We start from the raw sequence: 24,794 nt of genomic DNA, 5'->3' as shown, positions 1-24,794 counted from the left end.
TTTGTTACATTTATATTCCGCTCTTTCTCCAAGGAGCCCAGGCATAGTTACGTTTCTCCTCACAACAACCCTGTGAAGTAGGTTAGGCTGAGAGAGAAGTAACTGGCCCAGAGTCACCCAGCAAGTATCATGGCTGAATGGGGATTTGAACTCGGGTCTCCCTGGTCCTAGTCCAGAACTCTAACCACCACACCACACTGACTCTCATGACAGGAGACAACCTAAAAGACTTCAAGATTTTGTTACTAGATTTTAAATCAGTTCATATTTTGGTTGTTATAAAGGGGAGGGATATACTTCTGCAGTTTGTTTGTAGGGCTGTGAGAACTAGTCCAAGTGTGAACCAGACCAACCCACCAAAATGGAGTGCTTGTCCGAGTTTGAACCAGATGAGCCCCGATTCAAACAGAACTGATCCGAACTGGTTCGGGGCAATGCTTGTAAAGGAGAATCCACTGAGGAGTAAAGGGGGATTCCCGAAGGGTGGGGGGAAGGGAACTTACCTTCCCAGCAGTGGCAGAGGTGGCAGGACAACAGAGGTGGAGGCTCCTCTAACCGCCTCCCCCCCCCCGCTAGCCTCCCCAATAGCAGCCTGGCTTCAGTAGCCTGGCTCAGGCCTCCCTGTAGTAACTGCAGAGTGTGCAGCTAGGCTCTGCACATGCATGGAGGCCATTAGAATAGAGATCCCGGTGCTCTTGCACAAGAGAGCGCAGTGCTCTTGCAGGCTATCTATTCCACTGGCCTCCTCGTGTGCATAGAGTCCCGCTGCACACTGTAGTTACCACATGGAGGCTTGAAGTGGGCCACAGCCACTGGCCCATGCTATTGGGGAGGCTGGCGGGGCCACTGCCAGGAAGGTAGTTCCCCACTGCCCCCTGCCATTAGGGAATTCCCCTTTACAAGCATCGACCCAAATAGGTCCGCAAACCGGTAAAGCCTGGTTCCGCCCTTGTTCACCGAACCGGTTCAGCCAGAACCAGATCTGGACTGGGTTGAGTCAGTTCTAATTTGGTTCGAATTCGAACCTAACCAGCCATACCGGTTCCATGCACATCCCTATATGTTTGTTTGGACCTTTGTCCCAGCGGGGATCGTTTAGAGAGTGCGGGGGAAGCATCAGAAAGCAAAAGGGAGGGAAAGGAGAAGGAGAAAATGGAGTTGTTGCTGAAGAAACCTTTAGTTAAATCTACACAAGATGTCCTTGTTTGTATGAGGAAGCAGCCATAAAACACCTCTCCTTCCATGTTTTCCATAAAATGTTTAAAAGGTAACTGTTGTTTTAAGACTTAAATAACTGACTCCAGGCAGGTTCACATGGTCAATTTTGTCTCTCCACATGCTCTCCAGGGATGCATCATGCAGAGAATGTTTCATATTAACGGAGCTTTCAACGGATGCAGCTGCTTCGTCTCAGGAATGATCCCTGTTATCATGGTGTCTGCAAATTATGTTGCTGTGATTACATAAATTGCTGCTTTAAAACAAGTATATTTTGTGTGTTTCCACTTCATAGGAGACATTTTCTGTGTGAATGTGTCCCTGGGGACACTTGAGGAGCATTACATGGAGACAAAATGGTTGTGTGAATAAGCCCTCAGTCAGTCTGATCCAGTGGCTTTGGTGCATGCATATTGAATCCATAGTGAACTATGGATTATGAATTAGACTTCAAAAGCAAGGTGAGAGACAGGGAAACATCATGGCTTCTAGTCTGTGTTGCAGAAGGCTCCTCCTTCCATACAGTTAGTTTTCATAGAACTGATCTTCTAATCCACAAGGCTTAAGAACATAAGAACAGCCCAGCTGGATCAGGCCCATGGCCTATCTAGTCCGGCATCCTGTTTCACACAGTGGCCCACCAGATGCCTCTGAGAAGCCCACAGGCAAGAGGTGAGGGCATGCCTTCTCTCTTGCTGTTGCGCCCCTGCAACTGGTATTTAGAGGCATCTTACTTCTGAGGCTGGATGTGGCCTATAGACACCAGACTAGTAGCCATTAGACCTGGCCTCCATGAATTTGTCCAAGCCCCTTTTAAAGCTGTCCAAGCTAGTGGCCATCAGAACATCCTGTGGCAAAAATTCCATAGATTAATTATGCACTGTGTGAAAAAGTACATTATTTTGTCAGTCCTAAATTTTGTCAGTCCTAAATTTCCTAGCCTAAATTTTCTAGGCTTCCGTTTTATTCAGAAAGTTGTTAGCATGGCTAATAAGTAAAGTTAAGAAAGATGAATAAAGAATAAAAGTCAGAAAGAATAAAATAGAAAGAATAAAATAGTCAGAAAGACTTTTATTCAGATAATCAGAAAGAATAAAATAAAATAAATAAAGATGAATAAAGATGAAGAAGGTAAAGTGTGCCGTCGAGTCGGGGTTGACTCCTGGTGACCACAGAGCCCTGTAGTTGTCTTTGGTAGAATACAGTAGGGGGTTACCATTGCCATCTCCCATGCAGTATGAGATGATGCCTTTCAGCATCTTCCTATATCGCTGCTGCCCCATATAGGTGTTTCCCATAGTCTGGGGAAACATACCAGCGGGGATTCAAACTGGCAACCTCTAGCTTGCTAGTCAAGTCATTTCCCCACTGTCCCATTAAGTGACTGTCCACTCTCTCTACTCCATGCATAATTGTATATACCTCTATCGTGCCTCCCCGCAGTAGTCTTTTTTCTAAACTAAAAAGTCCCAGGTGTTATAGCCTTGCCTCATAAGGAAGGTGCTCCAGGCCCCTGATCATCTTGGTTGCCCTCTTCTGTACTTCTTCCAGTTCCACAATGTCCTTCTTAAGATACGGTGACTAAAACTGTATGTAGTACTCCAAATTTGCCCACACTATAGATTTGTATAAGGTCATTATAACACTAGCATTTTTATTTTTAGTCTACTTCCTAATGATCACTAGCATGGAATTTACCTTTTTAACAGCTGCAGCACACTTTGAGTCAACACTTTCAATTAGCCGTCCGCCACAACCCCAAGATCCCTCTCCTGTCAGTCATTGACAGCTCAGAATCCGTCAGTGTATATGGATTTTTTGTCCCAATATGCATCACTTTACACTTGCTTACACTGGGGTGTAGCTATAATTGAGCAGATGTGTTCAAAGTACCCAGGCCCCCCAGCTCCATCCCTCTCTTTTTTCATTATCTCCCTCACTCTGAGGGGCTGCCGGGGTGAACACGGACCCCTTCTTCCCTAGCTACTGAAGCACATTTGCCATTTTGTCACCCACTCCCCTAGCTTGGAGAGGTCCTTTTGGAGCTCCTCACAATCTCTTTTGAATTTCACTACTCTAAATAGTTTAGTGTCATCAGCAAATCTGGCCACTTTGCTGCTTACCCCAACTTCTAGATCATTTATGAACAAGTTAAAGAGCACATGTCTCAGTACAGATCCCTGGGGGACCTCACTTCTTACTTCCTTTCATTGTGAAAATTTATTCCTATACTGTTTCCTGTCTTTCAGCCAGTTACTAATCCACACATGAACCTGCCCCCTCATCCCATGACTGCTAAATTTACTCAAGAGCCTTTGTTGGGGAACTTTGTCAAAAAACTTTTGGAAGTCCAAGTATACTATGTCAACCAGATCACCTTTATCCACATGCCTGTTGACACTCTTAAATAACTCCAAAAGTTAAGTGGGGCAAGACTTTCCCTTGCTGAAGCCATGGTGGTTCTTCTTCAGCAAGGCCTGTTCTTCTATGTATTTAACAGTTTTGTCCTTAAGTATGCTTTCCATCAATTTACCCGGCACAGAAATTAATATTACCAGCCTGTAGTTTCCTAGATCCATGGATGCCTTTTTGAAAATTGGAGTTACGTTGCCTGCTTTCCAGTCCTCTGGTACGGAGCCTGTTTGACTACATATTTTTGCTAGAAGATCCACCATTTCAAATTTGAGTTTCTCCAGGACTCTTTGGTGGATGTCATCTGGCTCTGGTGATTTGTTAATTTTTAATTTTTCAAGACAGTTTAGAACATCCTCTCTCATCACCTCAAATTGGTCTAGTTCTTCAGCCTCCAAACTTGAGAAGCTTGGACATTTTTTCATCAGTATAGGTTCCAGTGAAAAGTGTCTTTAAAGGGACTGTATCAAATCAGATCCAGTTATTGTTCTGATTCAATGCACATCCCTAACTATTACTTGCAACAGGAGCATTATTTTTTTCTGAACTCCTTGAATTTTCACTCCACTTTCTTGCCTCACACAATCTGAAAGCCTTGGTTTTTCACCACTGCAACAGTTATTTTTATGCTGAAGATGACCAGTACATCAAAAGAAATAAATGTAACCTTCTTATATCTTTTTTGTCTCTGTAAAGATTTTCTAGACTTCTAAAGGGAATATCGATCAGGAAATGTATTTTGTCAGTTGTATTTTCCCCGTTATTTTTTGTCACTTGAGAAATCTCATCGTGAACTAGGTAAACTGTCAAAAATAATTAAGAAAAATGCTGATATACACACTGTAGCAAAGAATTATATTTTTGGAGGGTGGCTCTTTTCATCATCCATAGTGGGTCCCTCAGCAGTTATAAATACAGGTGTTATTACCTCATTGCAGATGACAACGATGATGATGATGACAGTGATAAGAATGATAAGAATTCAGTAAGCGGGGGAAACCTGGAATAAGGGAATGGGAATCCTAAACAAACCTGAATTTATTTATTTATCTTACACATTTGTATACTGCCCAAAACCCAAGTCTCTGGATGGTTTACAACAAAACAATAAAAACAACAGATAAAAAGATTAAAACATTTCAACAATTAAAATTTAAAATGTTAAAACTATTAAAAACACAACTAAAACAATATATAATTATTCTGATTAATATGTGTTATAGGAGTTTTTAGTCTATAAGAAATACTAAAATGTAGTTTGCATAATATGCTTGTTGGCTATAAATGTTGTACTGATGAAATCCTACTCATCAAATGCTAAACCTTACAAGTATGGAAGCATGTTATACATCTTAGACAATTTATAGTTTGAGATTTAACTTATGACCTATCAGATATATAGGCAGTTGTAGCAGTAATGCAGTAATGCATGTAGGTCTTGTGGACTATTTAAAGAATTAGATTTCTGCATCTTTGTGAAGTAAGCCTTTTCCTCCAAGTTTTTTTTTAAATCTATACTATAAATTCTTAAAGGAAATGGATTGTAGACTAAATATATTGCACTAGATTAGGGCAGAGCACTCATAGGATTTTAGCCTTTGCATTTGATAGGAAACACTGTAAGAGAACAGGAATTCTTATGGGAAGCCATGAGTATTAGCGGTTTTATCTTTTTCAAAGAACATTTGAAAAATAAAAGCAAAGGCATTTATTGTTGGAAACTATGATTCAGTGAGCTGAAGCAACTGCTGCAAGAAAGTGTCCTGGAAAGGAGGAGGGTTCCAAGTTTGCATAATATGGTGGCATCTCCAAGATAGGGCTGAGAGAGATTCCTGCCTGCAACCTTGGAGAAGCCGCTGCCAGTCTGTGAAGATAATACTGAGCGAGATGGAACAATGGTCTGACTCAGTATACGGCAGCTTCCTATGTTCCTGTGTTCCTAAAGTGTTCTGGATGAGTGGCAATCTCCCTAAAGGATCAAGTTGTAGTCTGGATATGCTCATAGTTCCATCTTTGTCACTGGACACCCCACTCCCAAGGGCTGTTAGTGGCACAGAGTGCCTTTCACCAGCTAAGGCTGATATAACAGCTCCTCCTGGACACAGCCAGCCTGGGCAGCATTGTCCTTACTCTAGTAACATCCAGATTACAGTACTGCAATGCATTGCACTTTGAAAATTGCTTGCTACCGAGCCAGCCTCTTTGCATGCTGGCGCAGGGGTGCGTGCATGGCCTCCCACTCACTTCCTGTTCTCTATGACTACAGACATTTATATGCCACTTTTCAACAGAAGGTTTCCCAGTGGTTTTCAAAGAAAAATAGATGAGAAGATGCTCCCCTGTCCTCAAAGGGCTTGAATTCTAAAAAGAAATGCAGGGTAACCCCAACATCAGCCACTTAAGGAATGCTATGTTTGGGGTTTAGGCTTGAGTCCAAAATGGCTCAGACACGGCTCAGCCAGCTGCACATGCGCCTGTTGCACATGTGTGCATGCGTGCACACACGATGTGTGCACGTGCAGCTGGTACTTCCATTGATTTTTGGTGACAAAAGGGGGAAGGGGCAGCAGGGAGGTACGCTGCCGCCCCATGATTTTGGTGCGCCGGCGGGGGGAAAGTGGTGGGAGGGGTAAGTGCACCCTCCCCCACCTTTAAAAGAACCCCCCCCCCCGCTGGCACTGAAATGCTGAAACGGACCCAGAACCGAAACATTTCAGAGGCTTCTATTATGGCCTCTGAAACGTTTCGTGCTCAAGCCTATTGGGGTTTCACAGGGCCAGTTGCTCTCCTCATTATACATAGAAGATATTCGCCAGTTTAAAATGTGCTTATTTATTCAGCTAGCAGGGGTAACTGCTGAGTACAGTTAGCTAACTACTAACTTCTCACTGCCACCACCACCACATGAAGGAAGCAAGCTGCACCTGCCCTGCTATCCACGGCCCTGCAACCTGCCACTGAAGTAGAACCTCCCCTCTGGCTTCCCCATTGGATGCATGGTCAGTAAGATGCTGGCAGGGGAAGGTGACATAGGGAGTTGCCATATACCGAGTCAGATCATTGGTCTATCTAGCTCAGTATTGTCTTCACAGACTGGTAGCGGCTCCTCCAAGGTTGCAGGCAGGAATCTCTCTCAGCCCTATCTTGGAGAATCCAGGGAAGGAACTTGAAACCTTCCTTCTACTCTTCCCAGAATGGCTCCATCTCTTAAGTTGAATATCTTACAGTGCTCACACTTCTAGCCTCCCATTCATATGCAACCAGGATGGACCCTGCTTAGTTAAGGGGACACGTCATGCTAGCTACCTGAAGACCAGCTCTCTTCTCCTACCACAAGACCAGCTCTCCTCTCCATTGAAGCTGCTTGTGAGAGCAAAGTGTTCTGAGCCAACAAAATGTTACAGCTGCTCCCCAGAACTTCAGACTCCACAATAAATACAAAAATAAATAAAAAAAAATTTGATCCCCCAAATAGTCTCTGTTCCTTCAAATGCAAAAAAGTCCCCAAAATAGTCACATGTCCTTTATAAAAGTCCCTAGTTGGCAACCCTAAATTGCATACTACTTCAAAGTATTATTTTTATTATAATTAAAGCATGTTTATATATTGCTTTTAAGAAGAAACTTCACAAAGCAGTGTACATAATGGAAGGAATGAGAAATGGTTCCTTATCCAAAAGGGGTTCACATGCTAAAAAAAGAGACACAAGTTAGACACCAGCAACAGCCACTGGAGAAATGTTGTGTTGGGTGGATTGGGACAGTTGCTGTTCCCTTACCAAATATAAGAAAGCTCACGCTTTAGAGGGGGCCTCTTTGCTCAGTTAGTAGGATTAGATTTAAAATAGCGTTAAAGAGGTTTTTAAATCATGTGATATGGGGGGTTGAACATTAATAATTCTGTTGTTTTAAATTATTGAAAATATGATGCATTTACTTATACCCTGAAATATTTTGAGTATGCTTGTTCTTCTCACTTGTTCCTATTTTTGCATCTGTGTAACTTTTTGGTTTTTATTTATTAATGCCCCCCCCCCCCGCAATGCACCCTTTGGTTGAAAAATGTGCAGACAATCATTAAAAGCATCTAAGTTCAAAGTAGTCTTGTTTTTATTTGAATCCTTCCTATCACCTGCTGTTTGTTGTTTTTTGGTTATGTCATGAATCCCAATGGGTTTAAAGAAACCTAACTGGTCCTCTGTAAACTGGCATGCCTATTCATTTCCCATGTACTGCTCTGTCCCCACAGCTTCTGATGTGAAACAGATTTTAGGTTTCTGGGGAGTAAAGGTCAACATGAAAGCTGCTTTTTTAAAAACACACATACACAAAACTTCTGAGATTCAGCTTTCTGGTTTGTTAAGTTCTGGTTTCTATTATGCTTCATAGCTACAGTACAAAATGTAAAACAAAATTCAGCATTAAGTTCTAAATTTTGTTTGGGGTGAGAATATTACAATTACCATTGCATTCAGGTGGTACTGTCAGTTTCACTGGTATCTTAGATGAGAGCTTGCAGAATGTCATCTTTGATGTGCACCATAGCATTTCATACAAACTAATTGAGAAATACAATCTCTTTGCAGACTTTCAGTCTGCAATCAGTCAGTCAGCCTCCACATTGCAAGAGAGCACAGATCCTGTGATGACGACTTTAGTCTTACTGCTGAGTGGTTTGAATATTTGTCATCTTGTGGTGTGACTCTTTCCATGAATAACTGTTCAGCTGCAGAAATAAGGATCTCACACTCTAGATTCATGAACTCCTAGTGTTTCATACTGGGTTCCTAAACCAACAGCAATAACAAAAATAATGGGACCAGCATTTGAGGTGCACAACATCAGATGAAAAAGCTATATTTGTCAGTGAGAAATAAATACAGCACTATTTTTTATTATTTCCTTGCATTATATCTGTTATTTTCTCAGAACTCCTTCTTGCAGGCAGAAATGCACCTAGGTAATTTTGAAGCCTGGACCCAAAGACCTTTGGAGGGTCTCCTGCCCTGCAAATTAAGCATCATCATGCTCCACCGGGTGACCACACCACCCAGCACAGACAAAGAGGAGATGGGGGCCTCCAGGCGCTGTGGGGGCCCTGGACTCCGGCCCCAAAGTCCAGGGGTAAGAGCGCCTCTGCTTGCAGGTGTAAGTAGAGTGACTAACACTGCAATCCTATGTGTTTACTCAGAACTAAATCCATCCCATTGGTTCCATGGGGCTGACTCTCAGGTTTGTGGGCATATGTTTACAGCCTTCAGCTGCCATTTTAAATGCACTCACTAGGGAGGAAGCTCTTTATTTCTCAGTGGGGCTTACTTCTATTCCATGTAAAGTTGCATAGGATTGTACTGTTAAACTGATATCCTATGCACACTTATTTGGAGGCAAGTCCCATTGGACAAAGCAAGACTCAGTTCTGAGTAAAGATGCATAGGATCAAACTACACTAATATTAACGAGTGACAATGAAGCATAAGGATTGGGATTGTTTTAATGAAAGGCGGTATATACAATTAACAATAAATATATAAATAAGGAATTTTTTAAAAAAATTAAAGCTTACTGGCCTTTACAGCAGTTAAAACAGATCTTTACCATGAGAATGGGGCCTGTCTCACAATCAAGTGTGAGGGCATGCAGAGAGAAAGCCTTGGAAAGCTCACCTCCCCTGCAGATGATCATCCTGTTGGTGGTCAGGGTGTGGATCGTGTGCCCAGACACTGTGCAGCTGCCACTGGGAGCATGGAGGCTGGGATGTATCATCCCAGCTTGCTCCCTTAACCTCATTTAAGAGGTGGACTCCCTAGTCAGGTTTGCCACCGATGTGTTGCTGGGAGCTGGTTGCGAGCTTAGCTGCCCTAACCCAGTCTTGGCGACTCGTGAGAACTGCCTCAATGTTTAACGTACCTAGAAGAGTTGGTGCGTGAGTTTGTGGCAGCAAAAATGATTTCGCTGTCCTAGCTAAGGTGAGCCATGCATGTAAACCAGCTTAGATGTGTGAAAACAAAATACACTCATTTAAACATTCTGCACTATATTGCTTTGATTGCTTTGAGCATTCTTGCCATGCATTCTCAAGTGAATCCCCATCTATATTTTAACACAACTAATCACATATTGACATTTGGATTGGGAACAACTAAATCTAGATGACAGCTAAAGAGACTTGTGGACCTCAAAAATTAAAAACTTTATTGTTGCTCTTGCTTTGTAGGCAAGAGGCTACTTTGTCAGATGCCATCAGATGTAGGTGTTTGCCTACAGTTGCTACTACTTAGTAGCCCACATAAATCTTTAATATATGGCATATTGCTTATATAGTTCTTTGCCTTGTTCTGCTTGATAACACAATAGGATTCTCCATGTGTTCTCAAAATAAGGGCCAAGCATTTTCAGAGAGGCCCAGAGAATTGCTAAAGGAGCTGCAAAATGTCCCGATTTCTCCAGGGTGTCATTCTCATAGAGCTGGTAAACTAAAGTCTGGGGGAGCATTATAGCTAATTCATCTTTCTGCCATGAAGTTTTCTGTTGCATTTTTAAAAAATAAGCCTTAAACCACTCTCATTCTATTTATTAAATCAACACCACCATCTGTTATTTGAAGTTGTGCAATTCAGACCCAAATTTACCATCACAGAGACAACTTGGCCCAAATGTCCGATTGGTTCAAGGACCAAATTATTTTTCAGTCTCTTTCAGTTAGCGCACTACAAAAGACTCCATGGTCCATGCCTTGTGTTGATTATCAATGCTGTGGAGTCTCTTGGACAACCATCTAGTTTTGCAAGCCTTGTTCTCATTTAAGGTCCTTCTCTTCTCTGCTTTACAGCATGCTGGAATTAATTTATTTTCTTTCAAGCTGCTTACCCCAGATCAAGAATGAATATTGTCAAACACTGCATCTGCGCATGTGCATTTGGGGCTTATGACTTTTCTTTTTGCTGGTCCTTGTGTTATGTCCTTATCACTTTTGCATTGCCTCCCTCTTCTTGTACCTGATGAGCAGAAATACTGATCTCTAGAAAGCGTGGCCACAGGGGCGTAACGATAGGGGGGGCAGGGGGGGCACGTGCCCCAGGCGCCACTTGGGAGGGGGCGCCAAAAAGTGCCCCAGCCAGTCCCCTGCTTTTGGCAAAAAAATATTTTTGTGTGATTTTTTTTTTTGGTCATTACGGAGATCTCCGGTGGGCGGGAGCTCCCATTGGCTGCCGGAGAACACATGACCGCCATGCTGGTTGTCTCAGTTCCTCCCTCCCTGCTTGCTGCACTCAGGAGGAGTGGAGCAGCTTGTGAGAGCTGCTGCTGCTGGGGACGTTCCCTGACTCTGCCTGCCTGCCGTTTGCCCACCACACTGCCCTCTGGCTGCATTTTATTCTTCTGTTCTGCATTAACAAAGTAAGTTTCATTGCTCAAATCTCTCTCTCTCCCCTGTGTGTGTTGTGTGTGAGAGAATGCCCCTACTCCCTTGCATAACGTCCTCCTTTTAGCTCTTCTGTGCTTTGCATAGCAGGCTTCACCCCCCCACACACCCCTAAACCGAGGGTAGCTGCCTGCAAGTGGAGCCAGTGGCGCTCTCCTGGCTTGCATTGTGTGAGTTTCTGGCTTGCATTGTGTTTCTGGCTTGCAATGTGTTTCTGGCTTGCATTGTGTGAGTCCCGGTGGGATTGCAAAAGGAAACTCACGCAATGCAACCCAGGAGAGCGACTTGTGGCTCCACTTGCATTGCCCGAGTTTCCTTTTGCAATCTCACCTCTGCAAAAGAAAACTCATGCAATGCAAGTGGATTCACAAGTCACTCTCCTGGCTTGCATGCATGAGTTTCCTTTTGCAGAGGTGGGATTGCAAAAGGAAACTAGTAGTACTAGTACACAAGATCTTTGCAGCTCTGCTAGTAATTACAACTTCTGGATCATCCCTTAGCATGGGGGTGGGGTGGCAAATTTAATTTGGAACTCATTAATATAATTTTTGAATAATGTTCAGTCTGTCTGGACTAATACTAGGTTTATTCTTTATAGCAGATTTTTATTAGCAACATACAGTCTACAACATTTTCAGCCTTGTTCATTTGGTGCATATTGTAGATGTTCTGTCTCCAAAACATAAGTACAGCATCTATATTTTTGAAGGGGGGGGGGAATCCCATTTAATACAGTGTGAACAAATTGGTCCAAAGAGTAGCAATGGGAAGTTTTTCTTTCTGCCCCTGTAGCTTTAATAAGATAGAGTGCACAAATATCACTTGATTAACAGCTGAGATATTAATTTCCCTTTTTGGTTGCTTGACTCACAGCGAGAATCATGTCAAGGCAGTGGAGAACCAATTAAATTGATTTTAATCTTTGTTAGGGAAGATAACATGCCTTTTTCTCTCCTTGTTTAAATAATTAAAGTTTCAGTAGGTATTATTTCTGGCTTTAAAGAAATTGGTATCTTAATGTAATGGAATCCTTCTAATTACATACTTAATAGTTTTTAAAAAGTTAATCACGGTTTTTCATTCAATGTGTATTTTGTTTTACATATTAAACTTATATTTTCCTTTGAGAGAGTTTTAAAAATAAGAGGAAATTGGGAAGGCTTTTTTAAAACAAAGAAAAATCTCACCCCTACTTATTCATGATCTTTTTGATTTGCCTGTGTAATTTCAAGCAAGTCAGATGTATGTTGGGGGTATTTATTTATATGTATTTATTTCAAGCAAGTCAGATGTAATTGCAAATAACATGCAGAAGATCCCAGGTTCAATCCCTACCTCCAGGTAGGGCTGGGAGAAACTCCTGCCTGAAACCTTGGAGAGCTGCTGCCAGTCAGTGTGGGCAATAGTGAGCTAGGTGGACCAATATCTGACTCTGTAGACAGCTTCCTACGTAATCAAACCATAACTTGCCCTTACGTTCAATCCAATTGGATGCCTTCACATTCACAGCTTACATCCAATAAACTGCTGAGTAAGCCCTCCAAACTAGGATCACACAGTGTGGTTTGCAATTCTGGTATATGAAGGGCCCAAACCTCAGTTTTGCTGTTCAGGTGCATAGGCAAACGGTGATTTAATTAAACCAGGAGGTTATTTATTAAGACTGTGTATGAGAGGGAAGCAGAAAGAGGAGGAGATCATGGCTCAAATAATGGTGGCTGAATGTGGCCATTGAGTTTCCCAGGAATACAACCAACGTAAAGTGTGCTACAAATAGACATTATTATAGAATTAATAAACATAGAATATCTATGATAGACTAGAATATATGTCTATTATAATTTAAGTCTCTATTATAATATAAGCATAAATCTTGACTAGACTAGAATATCTATGATGGAAAAGACTAGAATACCTGTCTTGTCTTTTCCATTTTGGGACACAAAACCTATTACTATGTTTAAAAGCATTTATTTTCTGGCCATGAGGACTGCAAACTTAGGCTGTTAGTATGCAAGACATTTCTTTAAAATATATATTTCTAAAGAGCCTTGTAGCCTCATGTTTCCTTTTTCCTGTCCCAGTATACTTGCATGGATGCAGCCCACAACCCACATTTGACTATGACTGTGACACATTTCCATATTTCCGGGGGCAGCCGGGGGAAGGAGAGTGGGGGGGGGCGCAATTTCAGTGCTTGCCCCGGGCGCCGTTTTCCCTAGTTACGCCTCTGCGTGGCCACCAGCAGCTGCCTTGAGTGGCCTTATGGAAAGGTTAGCCTTGAACATTCCCAGTGCTTGCAAAATACTCCCAGTTAGAAGGCAGCGGCCCTTATGTCTGCATAGTGTCTTTGTAGCTTCCTAGAGCTATTCCTGCTACATCATTGCTCATCATTGCTATTGTTTCTCTAGTCAGAAGTAGAAAGAAATCAGACTTGCACCTAAATTGTTACATATGACATGATTCAGCCATTAAGGATATTGAAGTTCCATTGTCTTCAAAGGAAATATTAGGCATGGACTTTTGATATCAATGACACTTAAACACGCTTAACTGCCTAGATCTGGTCTCTAATTTTATACCAAGAGTAGGAGGTGCTAACTTCACTATAAAACTTAAAAAGAGCTGGAAAGGGGAATTGACTTGCAGCAGTGGAAAAGGAGAAGGGGATAGTTAACCTTCCCCACACACCATTTACTTGATTAAAATCACACACTCCTCCAGACTGCTATTGGCCCCACTAGGAAAAATAGAGACAGGTACCATGTATCATGCAAGACATTTTTCTCCAGTGCGACCACCTTGAAGTCCATGAATAGTTGTGTGTGTGATTTTTATCAAGAAAATAGTGTGTTGGGAAAGTACCCTCTCTTCAAGTGCTACTGCCCTGAGCCAACCCCCTTACTCCACACCCCTTTAAACTTTAAAACACACCGGAAAAACTCCAGGTTGGATTGTGCCATGCTGAGGTCCTAAGATATGTCAAGCTTAAAAGACGTGTGTGTGTGTGTGTGTGTGTGTGCGTGTGTGTGATATGATCAATGTGTAGCTTTATTTTTGTCTTATCAGAATGATAACATCTGCTTTAGAGTCTTTTTTGCCTTCCTCCTTTATTTTCCAACCAGTTATTGTAAAACTTGAAATTTAGTCATATTATTTTTTATTCAGAGGCACCTCATAACTGGACACCCTCAGCTGTAGCTTACTAAGCTTGGGCCTAAATCCTGCAATGGTAAACTAAATAGTGGATGTTCTGTATCATATAGCTGGTCCTAACTATAAGTCAATATATAAGAATGCATATTTTCAAATCATACATTTTTAATTTCTACTCATCTAGCACAGGTTCATAGTATTAGAGAGGCACCAAAAAGTAAACAAATCCTAGTTTTGGTTGATAGATAGATAGATAGATAGATAGATAGATAGATAGATAGATAGATACTCTCTCTCTCTCTCTCTTTAAAAATAAACCTTGAGCCTAATTAAAATCCACCACATTAAGAACATTTGGTTGTCAAGCCAACATGGCTGTCTGAATTTTGGGGGGCTTGATGTGCTTTTCCAATGAGGTGTCAAGCCCATTATGGTGAAATGAACTACTAATGTGACATTACTGACATAATGTGATGCATCTAACCAACTGAATGATGCATCAGGCAGAAGGAATTTCTAAAGGATGCTGTTCACTCTTGCAAAATGAAAAGGGAAAACAATCTGGATGAAGTGGAACATAAATCCTTTTATATAGTTTAACACAAATTTAATTATCAAGTGTTTGTAAATGTTCAACCAATTAGGCAGCTTGATTGGCTGAAGACTCCTGGATTTAGAGCTTTGAAGATAGATTATCTTGTGGAACAGAAAGGTCCGTATTGCCACAGATGGGTTTACATAGCTGCTCATGGGAAGTATTCAGTTAAAACACTTTTCTTAAGAGGATGAACAGAGCTGCTTTTCCAAAGAAAAGACATTTTTTTATTTGAAAGTCAAGTTTCCTGCAAGAAGAAACAAACAGAGTGACTACTCCAAGCAAGAGGGAAATGGATCAGTTCCTCTCTTCTGTTTTTATACATATGTTTGTTTCTATGAGGCCTGGATGCAATCCAAGCAAGCTAGCTAAGCCCTTTTAAGAGCCACTGATTGTAGTGATAGAATTTAGAATGTGCAACTGAAGCCAATGGGGCATAAGCACTTTTCATGCTGTGTGTCCATGCACCAGTTATTGTAGCCTTTTTTTTTTAAACACAACTTCCTATCAGGGTCAAACAAGTAAATTCTATGTAATGAGATAACAGCAATAGCCTCCATAGCCTTCATGTGGAGATTCAGGCAGCATCCACACCTTGCTAAAGCCACTCCCACCCCCACTCTTCCCCCAGTGAACGAGGTTGCCAGGTGTTGACAGAAAAAGAGGAAAGTTGAGAGTGGAGAGGAACCATTTGGGAAACAGCAGACACTTTCCCAGAAGGCCAGTTCCCTTTAGACCAGGGTTTCATAACCAGGAGTCCATGGAGTAGGTCCAGGACTTCCACCTTTGCTGCACCAACTTTCATTTGCTTCTTTGTGAGTCAGCATAAAGTTCTTGAAAATAACTATCATGAGTACATCCCCCCCCCTCTAATTTTAACTGGAGCCTTATGAAAACATATTGAGGTGATTGTCACAACCAGCATAAACTGGGCTAAGGGAGTCCAGCCTGGTTTCGGCTGGTCATGTGCAGCAACGGGAGCCATGCAGCTCCCGGCAGTAAGCCCCCTTAAATGAGGTTAGTGGAGCGAGCACTCTGCTAACCCCATGTGTTTGATCATGTGTCTGCCACAGCTACTTGCAGCCACAGCGGACACACTCAAGAAGGGGGGAGAGGGGAGGGGGACCCCAAGAATGCACCGCACACCCATGTGGTGCTTTCTTGGGGCTCTGGGGGCGGAGTGCCGCATGGTGGCTCTTCCCTTCACCTGACCCCTGGAGCTGCCGGGCAAGGTGTGGGCAGATGGTGAGATTGCTGCTGCTCATTCTGCACCATGGATCTGCCCACTTGTGGCCTTCTGCTCATCTATGGGAAGGGAAGGTAAACCCTCCTTCCCCACAGTTAACCCTGGCAGCTCTCCTCACTAATCACGAGAGCTTCATTATATAAATGGGGTGGGGATCCAGAGGTATTTGAGGATCAGGTACAAAAAGGTTAAGAACCTGCTTTAGAGAAAGTAAAGTCTTCTCCCAAGCAATAGTAGGGGTAATGGCCTACACATGAGCATAATAAAGGAAGCAGGAAGTGAGTGTGACTGGAAAGCTGCATATAAATGGCAAATGACAGGGAAGGCCAAATATAGGCGTGACCAAATATAGTGACTCCCCCCTCTAGTCATGAAAGGACTGGGAGCTGCAGAGAAGAAAGGGGGGGTATGACTGACGTCAAAGATGGCCAAGGAGGTTGCTCACATGCCTTCCCTTCAGCTAGTGATGGATGACTTCACCCCTGGCTCATGCTGGATTGGTATGGAACTAAGCCAGGATTTGACCCCTTCCTTCCCAACCACTTAAGATTAAAGGGACTATAAAGTTCCTTTCTTCATTGAAGTGAGTGTTACAAGCCCTCAAAGCTTACCTCCCAGGCTCAGGCTTGAGCCCATCCTTAGCACCACTACTCATACCCTGAATAATTTCTTGAACCGGCTACAGGAATTGAAGGAATAGCTACATAAATATGGCAGGCAACAGAAGAAGAATCAGTCAAGACTCTAAGCAAATTATGCCAGCAAATTTGGAGAATGACACAGTGGTCAACAGACTGGAAGAGGTCAGTCTACATACCCATACCAAAGAAAGGAGACTTAACAGATTGCTCAAAACATCACACTATATCCTTAATTAAAAGAGCCCCTGGTGGCACAGTGGTAAAAAAAACTGCTGTCCTGTAACCAGAAGGTTACAAGTTCGATCCTTACCAGGGGCTCAAGGTTGACTCAGCCTTCCATCCTTCCGAGGTCGGTAAAATGAGTACCCAGAATGTTGGGGGCAATATGCTAAATCATTGTAAACCGCTTAGAGAGCTCCGGCTATAGAGCGGTATATAAATGTAAGTGCTATTGCTATTGCTATTGCTATTAATTTCCTATGCTAGCAAAATAATGCTCAGGATCATCCAATGCAGATTAGAGCCCTACATGGAAAGGGAAATGCCGAATGTTCAGGCTGGTTTCAGAAAAGGCTGAGGCTCAAGAGACAACATTGCTGATGCATGCTGGATAATTGAGAAAGGCAAAGAATACCAAAAAGAAGTCAATATGGGCTTTATTGACTGCAGAAAAGCTTTCAATTGTGTCGACCATGTCAAGTTGTGGAATATCCTTAGGAAAATGGGGATCCCAGAACATCTCATTGTTTTCTTGAAAAACTTCTAAACAGGACAGGAAGCCACAGTCCAAATGGAACATAGTAAAACAGATTGGTTCCAGATCAGCAAAGGAGTAAGACAAGGCTGTATACTTTCTCCTCATTTATTCAACTTTTATGCTGAACATATACTGAGAGAAGCTGGACTGGAAAAAGATGAATGTGGTTTTAAAGCTGGAGGAAGAAACATCAATAACCTGTGCTACACTGACGACACCACTCTGATAACTGAGAAAGTGGATGGTCTTCAAGCTCCAGTAAAGACAGTCAAGGAGTACAGTGAAAAAATGGGACTACGACTAAATGTAAAGAAGACTTAACTAATGACAACAGGTACAGCAACCAGCCTCAGAACTGATAATGAAGACACTGAAGTGGTAGATAGCTTCTGCCTTTTAGGCTTGACCATCAACAGTAAATGATCTAGCAGTCAAGAAATACACCATAGACTAGCACTTGGTAGTGTTGCAATGAAGGCCTTGGAAAGGATATTTAGATGCCATGATGTGTCTATAGCTACAAAAATTAGAATCATTCAGACAATGGTTTTTCCTGTGACACTCTATAGATGCAACAGCTGGACTTTGAAGAAGCAAGATAGAAAAAGTATTGATGCTTTTTAACTTTGGTGCTGGAGAAGACTTTTGAGGATACCATGGACAGCCAGGAAAACAAACCAATGGATCATAAAACAAATCAATCCATAATATTCACTTGAGGCACAAATGACCAGGGTCAAACTATCATACTTTGGACACATTATGCGAAAACCCCGCTCCCTTGAGAAGTCCATAATGCTGGGAAAAAGTTGAAGGACAGAGAAAAATAGGGCGACCAGCAGCAAGGTGGATGGACTCGATTACAACAGCAATGAATGCACCACTGAGAGACCTTAAAGGCAAAGCTGAAGGCCAAGCTGAAGGCCAAGTTGAAGATTCTCTCATCCTGGAGAGAATCTGTCTATGTGGTCGCTAAGAGTCGACATTGACTTTATATCAATCAATCAATCAATCAATCAAAATGCTTTCCATCAGTTTGCCCAGCACAGACATTAAGCTAACTGGCCTGTAATTTCCCAGATCCCTTCCAGATTCCTTTTTTGAAAACTGGAGTTAAGTTGGCTACTTTCCAGTCCTCTGGTACAGAGCCTGATTGTAGGAATAAGTTTTTGCAAAGAGGTCGGCAATTTCACATTTGAGTTTTATAAGGACTGTAAGAAGGATGCCATCTGGCCCTGGCAATTTGTTAATTTTTCGTTTTTCAGTTTAGACAGTTTAGAACTGTATATCTCTTGTCACTTTTGTCTGATTCAGTTCTTTAGCCTCTGTCCTTAGAAGCTCAGTTCAGGCACACACTCAGTATCCTGTGCTGTGAAGACAGATGCAAAGAACTCATTTAGCTTCTCTGCAATCTCGATATCCTCCTTAATAATCCCTCTCACACCTTCATCATCTAATAGACCAATAGGCCTGGCAGGTTTCCTGCTCCTAATGTATTTAAAGAGGCTTTTGTTATTCCTCTTGATGCTTTTAGCTTTAGTTCCTCAAACTCTCTTTTCACCTTTCTTATTGTCTCCTTGCATTTCTTTTGACAGACTTTGTGTTCCTTTCTGTTCCCTTCATTTGGGCAGGCCTTCCAATTTCTGAAAGAAGTTTTCTTTCCCTTTATAGCTTCCTTGACTTTACTTATTAGCCATGCTGGCGTCCTCCTGGACTTGGTGGTACCTTTCTTCCTGTATGGTATACATTCTAACTGGGCTTCTATTACTGTGGTTTTAAATGAACTCCATGCATTCTGGAGGGAAATGATTCTCTTGATTTCCCTTTCAGTTTTCTTTTCACCAAACTCCTCCTCATTTTAGAGAAGTTTCCTCTTCTGAAATTCAAAGTGTCTGTGCTAGACTTCCTTGACGATTCTCTCTTCACATATATGCTGAATTTGATCACACTATAGTCACTGTTCCCTAAAAGCTCCACAACACTGACATCTCACGCCAGGCCATGGATACCACTCAGGATTAAGTTCAAGGTTACCATCTCTCTGGCTGGTTCCATGACCAACTAGCCTATATCATAGTTCAGCATATCTGGGAATTTCAGCGTATCTCTTTGTCAATTGATCTTTTCAGTCATCCAGCGTATTTCTTTGTCATTACCTGAATGTTATGCCCAGTCTATGAGGTCTTTCACACTACCTCAAGGCCGCTGCTAGGTGTGCTGCAGGGAAGGCAGGAACTCACCTGCCTTCCCTGGCAGACGAGCAGCAGCTGCCATGCCCTCTGCCATGATGTGCACCCACACTAAGGACAGCAAGGGAATGCAGGAGCTGTGAGTTCTTCCCCTTCCTGCATCCCAAGGTGCCCCAGGGCACGAGCACAGTAGCTGCTCTCATTAGAGCAGCTTCCATGCTCAGCGCAGCTGCTCTCCCCACCCGACTCACTGCCAGAAATGGAAGCAGGCTGGGAGGAAGCCATTTTACTTGGCAGCGATCACCAAGATGATTGTGGCCAAGGTAAAAAGAAACATAGGTTTGCTTAACCTTGGCTAAACACCGGGTTAAAGACTCGGGCTTGGTGTGGAGGCAGCACCAGGATCGGGCTCAGTCCCGATGCTTCACACACGCAGCCTAGCCCTGGCTGAACAGCCTCTACGTGTGGGTAATTGAAGTCACCAGCTCTGTCTCTCTTTGACATGTCTCTGATTTCCTTCTGCAACTCCCAGTCACTGTCAGGGCTTTGATGAGGAGGGCGATAGCTTGTCCCGAGTAGTACATTTCCTTTCAGGCCTTGTATTGTCACCCACAGAATTTCTGTGGAGGACTCAGGACTTTCTAGGTTCTCTGTCTTGTTAGATTATATCCCTTTAATATACTGTGCTGCTCCACCTCCAATTCCCCCCCTTCCTTTTTTATAGAGTTTATATCCAGGAATAACAGTGTCCCACTGGTTCTCACTGTTCCACCATGTTTCCATTATGTCCACCATATCTATGTTTTCATTAGCAACCAAGCACTCCAGCTCGCCCATCTTGGCTTGGAGGCTTCTGGCACTGGCATATAATCACCTATACGCTGAATCTCTTACCTGGTGTGCTATCTTTCTTCTGGCCATTTGATCTCTTTGACCAGCTAGCACATTCTCCTTACTGCTTTTTACCTGGTTCTACTCTGTCCCCTCAACTAATAAGTGTTCTCATAGAAATAGCATGCCATGCATACATACAGCTTGAGGCAAGATGCAATCCAAACTGCTAAAGTTAAGAGTGGGGAATGGGGACATAGCTCAGTGATAGATCATCTGCTTTGCATGCAGAAGGTCACAGATTCATTCCTGGCATCTCCAGATAGGGCTGGGGAAGACTCCTGCCTAAAACTTTGGAGACGCCACTGCCAATCATGTAGACAATACTGAGCTAGATGGACCAATGGTCTGACTTGGTATAAGGCGGCTCCCTGTGTTCCAATGATTTGCAAAGTATTGTTATAGGTATTGTACAGCCTAATAGGTCCAAGGGATATCTAGTCCAGCATCTTGTTTCATACAGAGACCAGCAGATGCCTCTGGGAAGATCACAAAAAGGAGATGAAAGCATGTTTCTTCTCCTATTCTTCCTCTGCAATGGTATTCAGAGGAATTTGGAGGCGGCCTATAACTTAGTAGCCTCTGATAGACTTGTCTCCCAAGAATTTGTCTAAGCCCCTTTTAAAGTCATCTACCTCTGGTTTGGTACTTAAATCTCAAACCAATAAAGCCAGCCAGCGTGGTGTAGTGGTTAGAGTGCTGGACTAGGACCGGGGAGACCCGAGTTCAAATCCTCATTCAGCCATGATACTAGCTGGGTGACTCTGGGCCAGTCACTTCTCTCTCAGCCTATCCTACTTAACAGGGTTGTTGTGAGGAGAAACCTAAGTATGTAGTACACCACTCTGGGCTCCTTGGAGGAAGAGCGGGATATAAAATGTAAAGCTTTTGTGTAACCCATGATAGTAGAAAATGCAGAACTAGCCAGTGAGACTGTTTTCACAAACAGCCTAACCCAGATCAGGGCAGACCAGCCTGGGTTAGGCTGCTCATGTGGAGTGCTGGGATCACTCCCAATCTGGGCAGTTCCACCTTGCCTAACCTGACGTTTAACCCTGGTGTTTAGCCAGAGTTAAGGATGTGAGCACATCCTTAACTCTGGCGCCGATATCCTCTGTGTGCTCAAGCTTCATGCAGCCCAAGTATACACAAAGTCAGGTGCCTAGAGCACCCGACTCACGGAAGATTCCCCCAATGCACCATGCACATTACAAGGAGCATTGTAGGATACCTGGAGGCTGGGACTTGTTTCCCCTGCCTCTGGCAATCTGTGCTGCTCAGAGCAGTGTGGATCATGTCGGTGCTTGAGCTGCACTGCTCTGAGCAATGTGATGATCGATCGTCTGGGGGGATCGTCTAGGTTCAACCCTGCCTTCCCCCATCCACCTTCCCCGCCCTGGAAATGTTCACGTGCATGGCCTTAATGACTGTAGTGCCACTAAACAGAGCTGTTTACAAAGAGCACCAACAAGAACTTGGCTTGCAGAAGAGCCCTCACTGTTCTATAGGTTGATTCTTTTTTTCTTTTTCTTCCTAATTTTATCATTTAACCTCGTTTGTACCTTTGCTTCTTTCCCTATGCAATGTTGCAAAGGGGGAGAGAATCTAAAGAAAGAATTCTCACATCAAGGGAGATTTTATTCTAGTAAAAGTATAAAGGTTTTTTTTATTGTTATGTAGGTAATGACTCCAATTGACTTCACAGTGTGCTTTAGATCAAGCCTATAATGAGTTTCTTTTGTTATACTTCTCTGCATTGATAGTAGAAAAACTGCCAGTCAGCACCCAAACATCTAAAGGATGCCTCTGAAATGCCTGAGTCACATGAATAAGAATCTGGAGGCAGGCGTTGATTGACTGCAGGGCTCAAGTGAGCTACAACAGTCTCTTTCTAAAGCTCATTTAACATTGTTGCTCACTGATTATCAAGCAAAGGCCAAGTACTTAGCAATGTTTGGATGGGCAAATATACTTGACAAGCCTTGACTACATTTAGGGTGCAGGTACCTGGTAGTGCACTGCACCCCATCAGAACCTGGAGTGCACCTGAGTATATGACATTACTTGTGACATTTTGCAGCAATAATTCTGTTCATAGATGGCTAGGATGTAAAACATAAGCATGACATATGGTAGACTACATCAAGTCAAACACACAAAGTTTGCAAGTGGAAAGTTCATGCAATGCATGCACCATGCCATGTCTCTTTATTTCAAGACTAGGTACTTTACCACCCCCACCCCATTTGATCTTTTATACCCAGTTCAGACTTTGCATCAACCCCATAGGCGAGAAGCATTTTTTTAGGGTCAAGACAAGTTGTGGTATGTAAATGGGAGAAAATAGTTTCTAATAAAGACAAGTCAATATACAAAGAAAATCATTCTGTCAGAATACATAGATTTGATTACATTGTTCCTGCTGGATAATAAAATGGGCCTTTTCTCTTTATCAGAGGGTTTTTCTTATAAGAAAGAAAATAGCCACAGCTTAAAAACTGTCACCTGGAGACACAGTCCTTTCCAGTTGCTTTGAATATAAGTATTATTGCCAATTTTGTACCTGGTGTAAAAGAAAAACACAGGGATAGAATTAAAAAATTCATTTTCACCCCACAATTCTAATTTTCCCCATTTTGTTACTGAATCTGTTCCCTACAAGACAGTCCCTTTGTTTTAGAAGGCATATATTCTATGAACATTTCCACATCTCTGTTTTTTCATGGCAGTTTTTGCTTCTATTTTATCCTTTAGCCTGCCTCCTTAACATTCCAGTTGTCCATCCCTCCACCTTTTCCCTAAAATACCTGATACATTACCTTTGCTTCCTGCCAACCCTGTCACTACTCCTTGCTTTTGTATACGTGGTGGATGCTGCAGCAATCAAAGCTCTCACCAAAGATGCTGACTCTCTCTCAGCTGCACTGCACTAGAGACTTCCAGTAGCAGCCTGCCTCCAGCAGCAGCAGCAGACAGCGTATGGCAAGCAGGCTTCAGCTGTGAGAGGCACATGCCGTTTGGACTGAAGCGTCCCTTACAGAGCCAAACTATTGTGAAATCCCTCAGCAAGTAGAACTCTGGGAAGTGGGGTTCTTTGTTTGGGGTTATACAACAAGTATGACCAATATTTATATGCCGCTTTACAATGGAAGTTCTCAAAGTGCTTTATAAAGATATAAACAATCAATGAAACGGATAAATAAAATGGCTCCCTGTCCTTAAAGGGCTCACAATCTGCTGGAGGGATGCTGTGCCGAGGATGGATAGGGCCAGTTGCTCTCCCCCTGCTAAACAAAGAGAAGGTGCCTCTTTGCTCAGTTAGATCAGTTTATGGGTGCTGCCGTCCTGCTCTGGCTACATCAAAGTTGATGTACTCTTTATGGCTGATGGCAGGTATTGGGAAAAATAAATAAAGATCAAGGTTGTATTGAAGAACTCGTTCTGCAAATCCAGTTTCCTGGCACCAAGGAGGTGGAAACCCTATTCCTTTCCTACAGCAAGTGGAGCCATTTAACAAGAAATGTCTTATAGTCCATCTTATAGACTATCTTATAGACTATCTTATTGTCTTATAGTCCATCTAGCAATAGTCCATCTAGTTCAGTACTTCCTAGATTGACTGGCAAAGGCTCTCTAGGGTTTCAGACAGAAAAGGTTTCCCAGCCCTACCTAGAGATTCCAAGGAATGAACCTGGGACTTTCTGCCAAAAAATCACGTGAATCACAGAATCTCATCCCCCAATCTGAGGCAATATGCGAGCTCTTCTACAGCACTATCGACAACCAGCTCCAGCTCCAAAAGAAGGTAGAGCTGCTTAGCTCCTGCTTTGCCTACCTTCTTGGTGACAGCTGTATATGGCAGTGGTAAGAGCAGGCATTGAGGCACCAGGGGAGCAATGAATAGGCTAATGGGTGGTTCTAAACTTGGAGCAGATGTTCACTTCAAATATAGGCAAGTATCAGGCATCTTCTACCAGCCAAGCCACACAAACATAACCGGATCACCAATCTTTGCTCTCATCTTATGATCCTCAACAACATGCAATGCATTTTTCTTTCCACGTTTTCCAGAAAAAGCAATAGGAATGGGGAAATAAGCAAAATTTACACCAAAGCCAGTGTGGTGTAGTGGTTGGAGTGCTGGACTAGGACTGGGGAGACCTGAGTTCAAATCCCCATTCAGCCATGATACCAGCTGGGTGACTCTGGGCCAGTCACTTCTCTCTCAGCCTAACCTACTTCACAGGGTTGTTGTGAGGAGAAACA

At 42.8% G+C, this 24,794-nt stretch overlaps 1 long non-coding RNA gene across 1 annotated transcript in view; it reads right to left on the bottom strand.

The window, feature by feature from the left end:
- LOC128351207 (uncharacterized) overlaps window positions 1-23,444 on the bottom strand; it is a 30,049-nt gene extending 6,605 nt beyond the window's left edge. Inside the window, exons 1-2 of the long non-coding RNA XR_008319640.1 lie at window positions 23,348-23,444; window positions 23,034-23,091 (exon numbers count right to left, since the gene is read on the bottom strand). This is a non-coding gene — a long non-coding RNA (uncharacterized LOC128351207). The remainder of the gene's footprint in view (window positions 1-23,033; window positions 23,092-23,347) is intronic.
- Between the last annotated feature and the right edge of the window lie 1,350 nt (window positions 23,445-24,794).

Source organism: Hemicordylus capensis, chromosome 3 (assembly GCF_027244095.1).
Source record: "Hemicordylus capensis ecotype Gifberg chromosome 3, rHemCap1.1.pri, whole genome shotgun sequence".
Classification (NCBI taxonomy): Eukaryota; Metazoa; Chordata; class Lepidosauria; order Squamata; family Cordylidae; genus Hemicordylus; species Hemicordylus capensis.
Note: the sequence above shows the minus strand (reverse complement) of the source record. Positions and strands in the feature narration are given on the sequence as shown.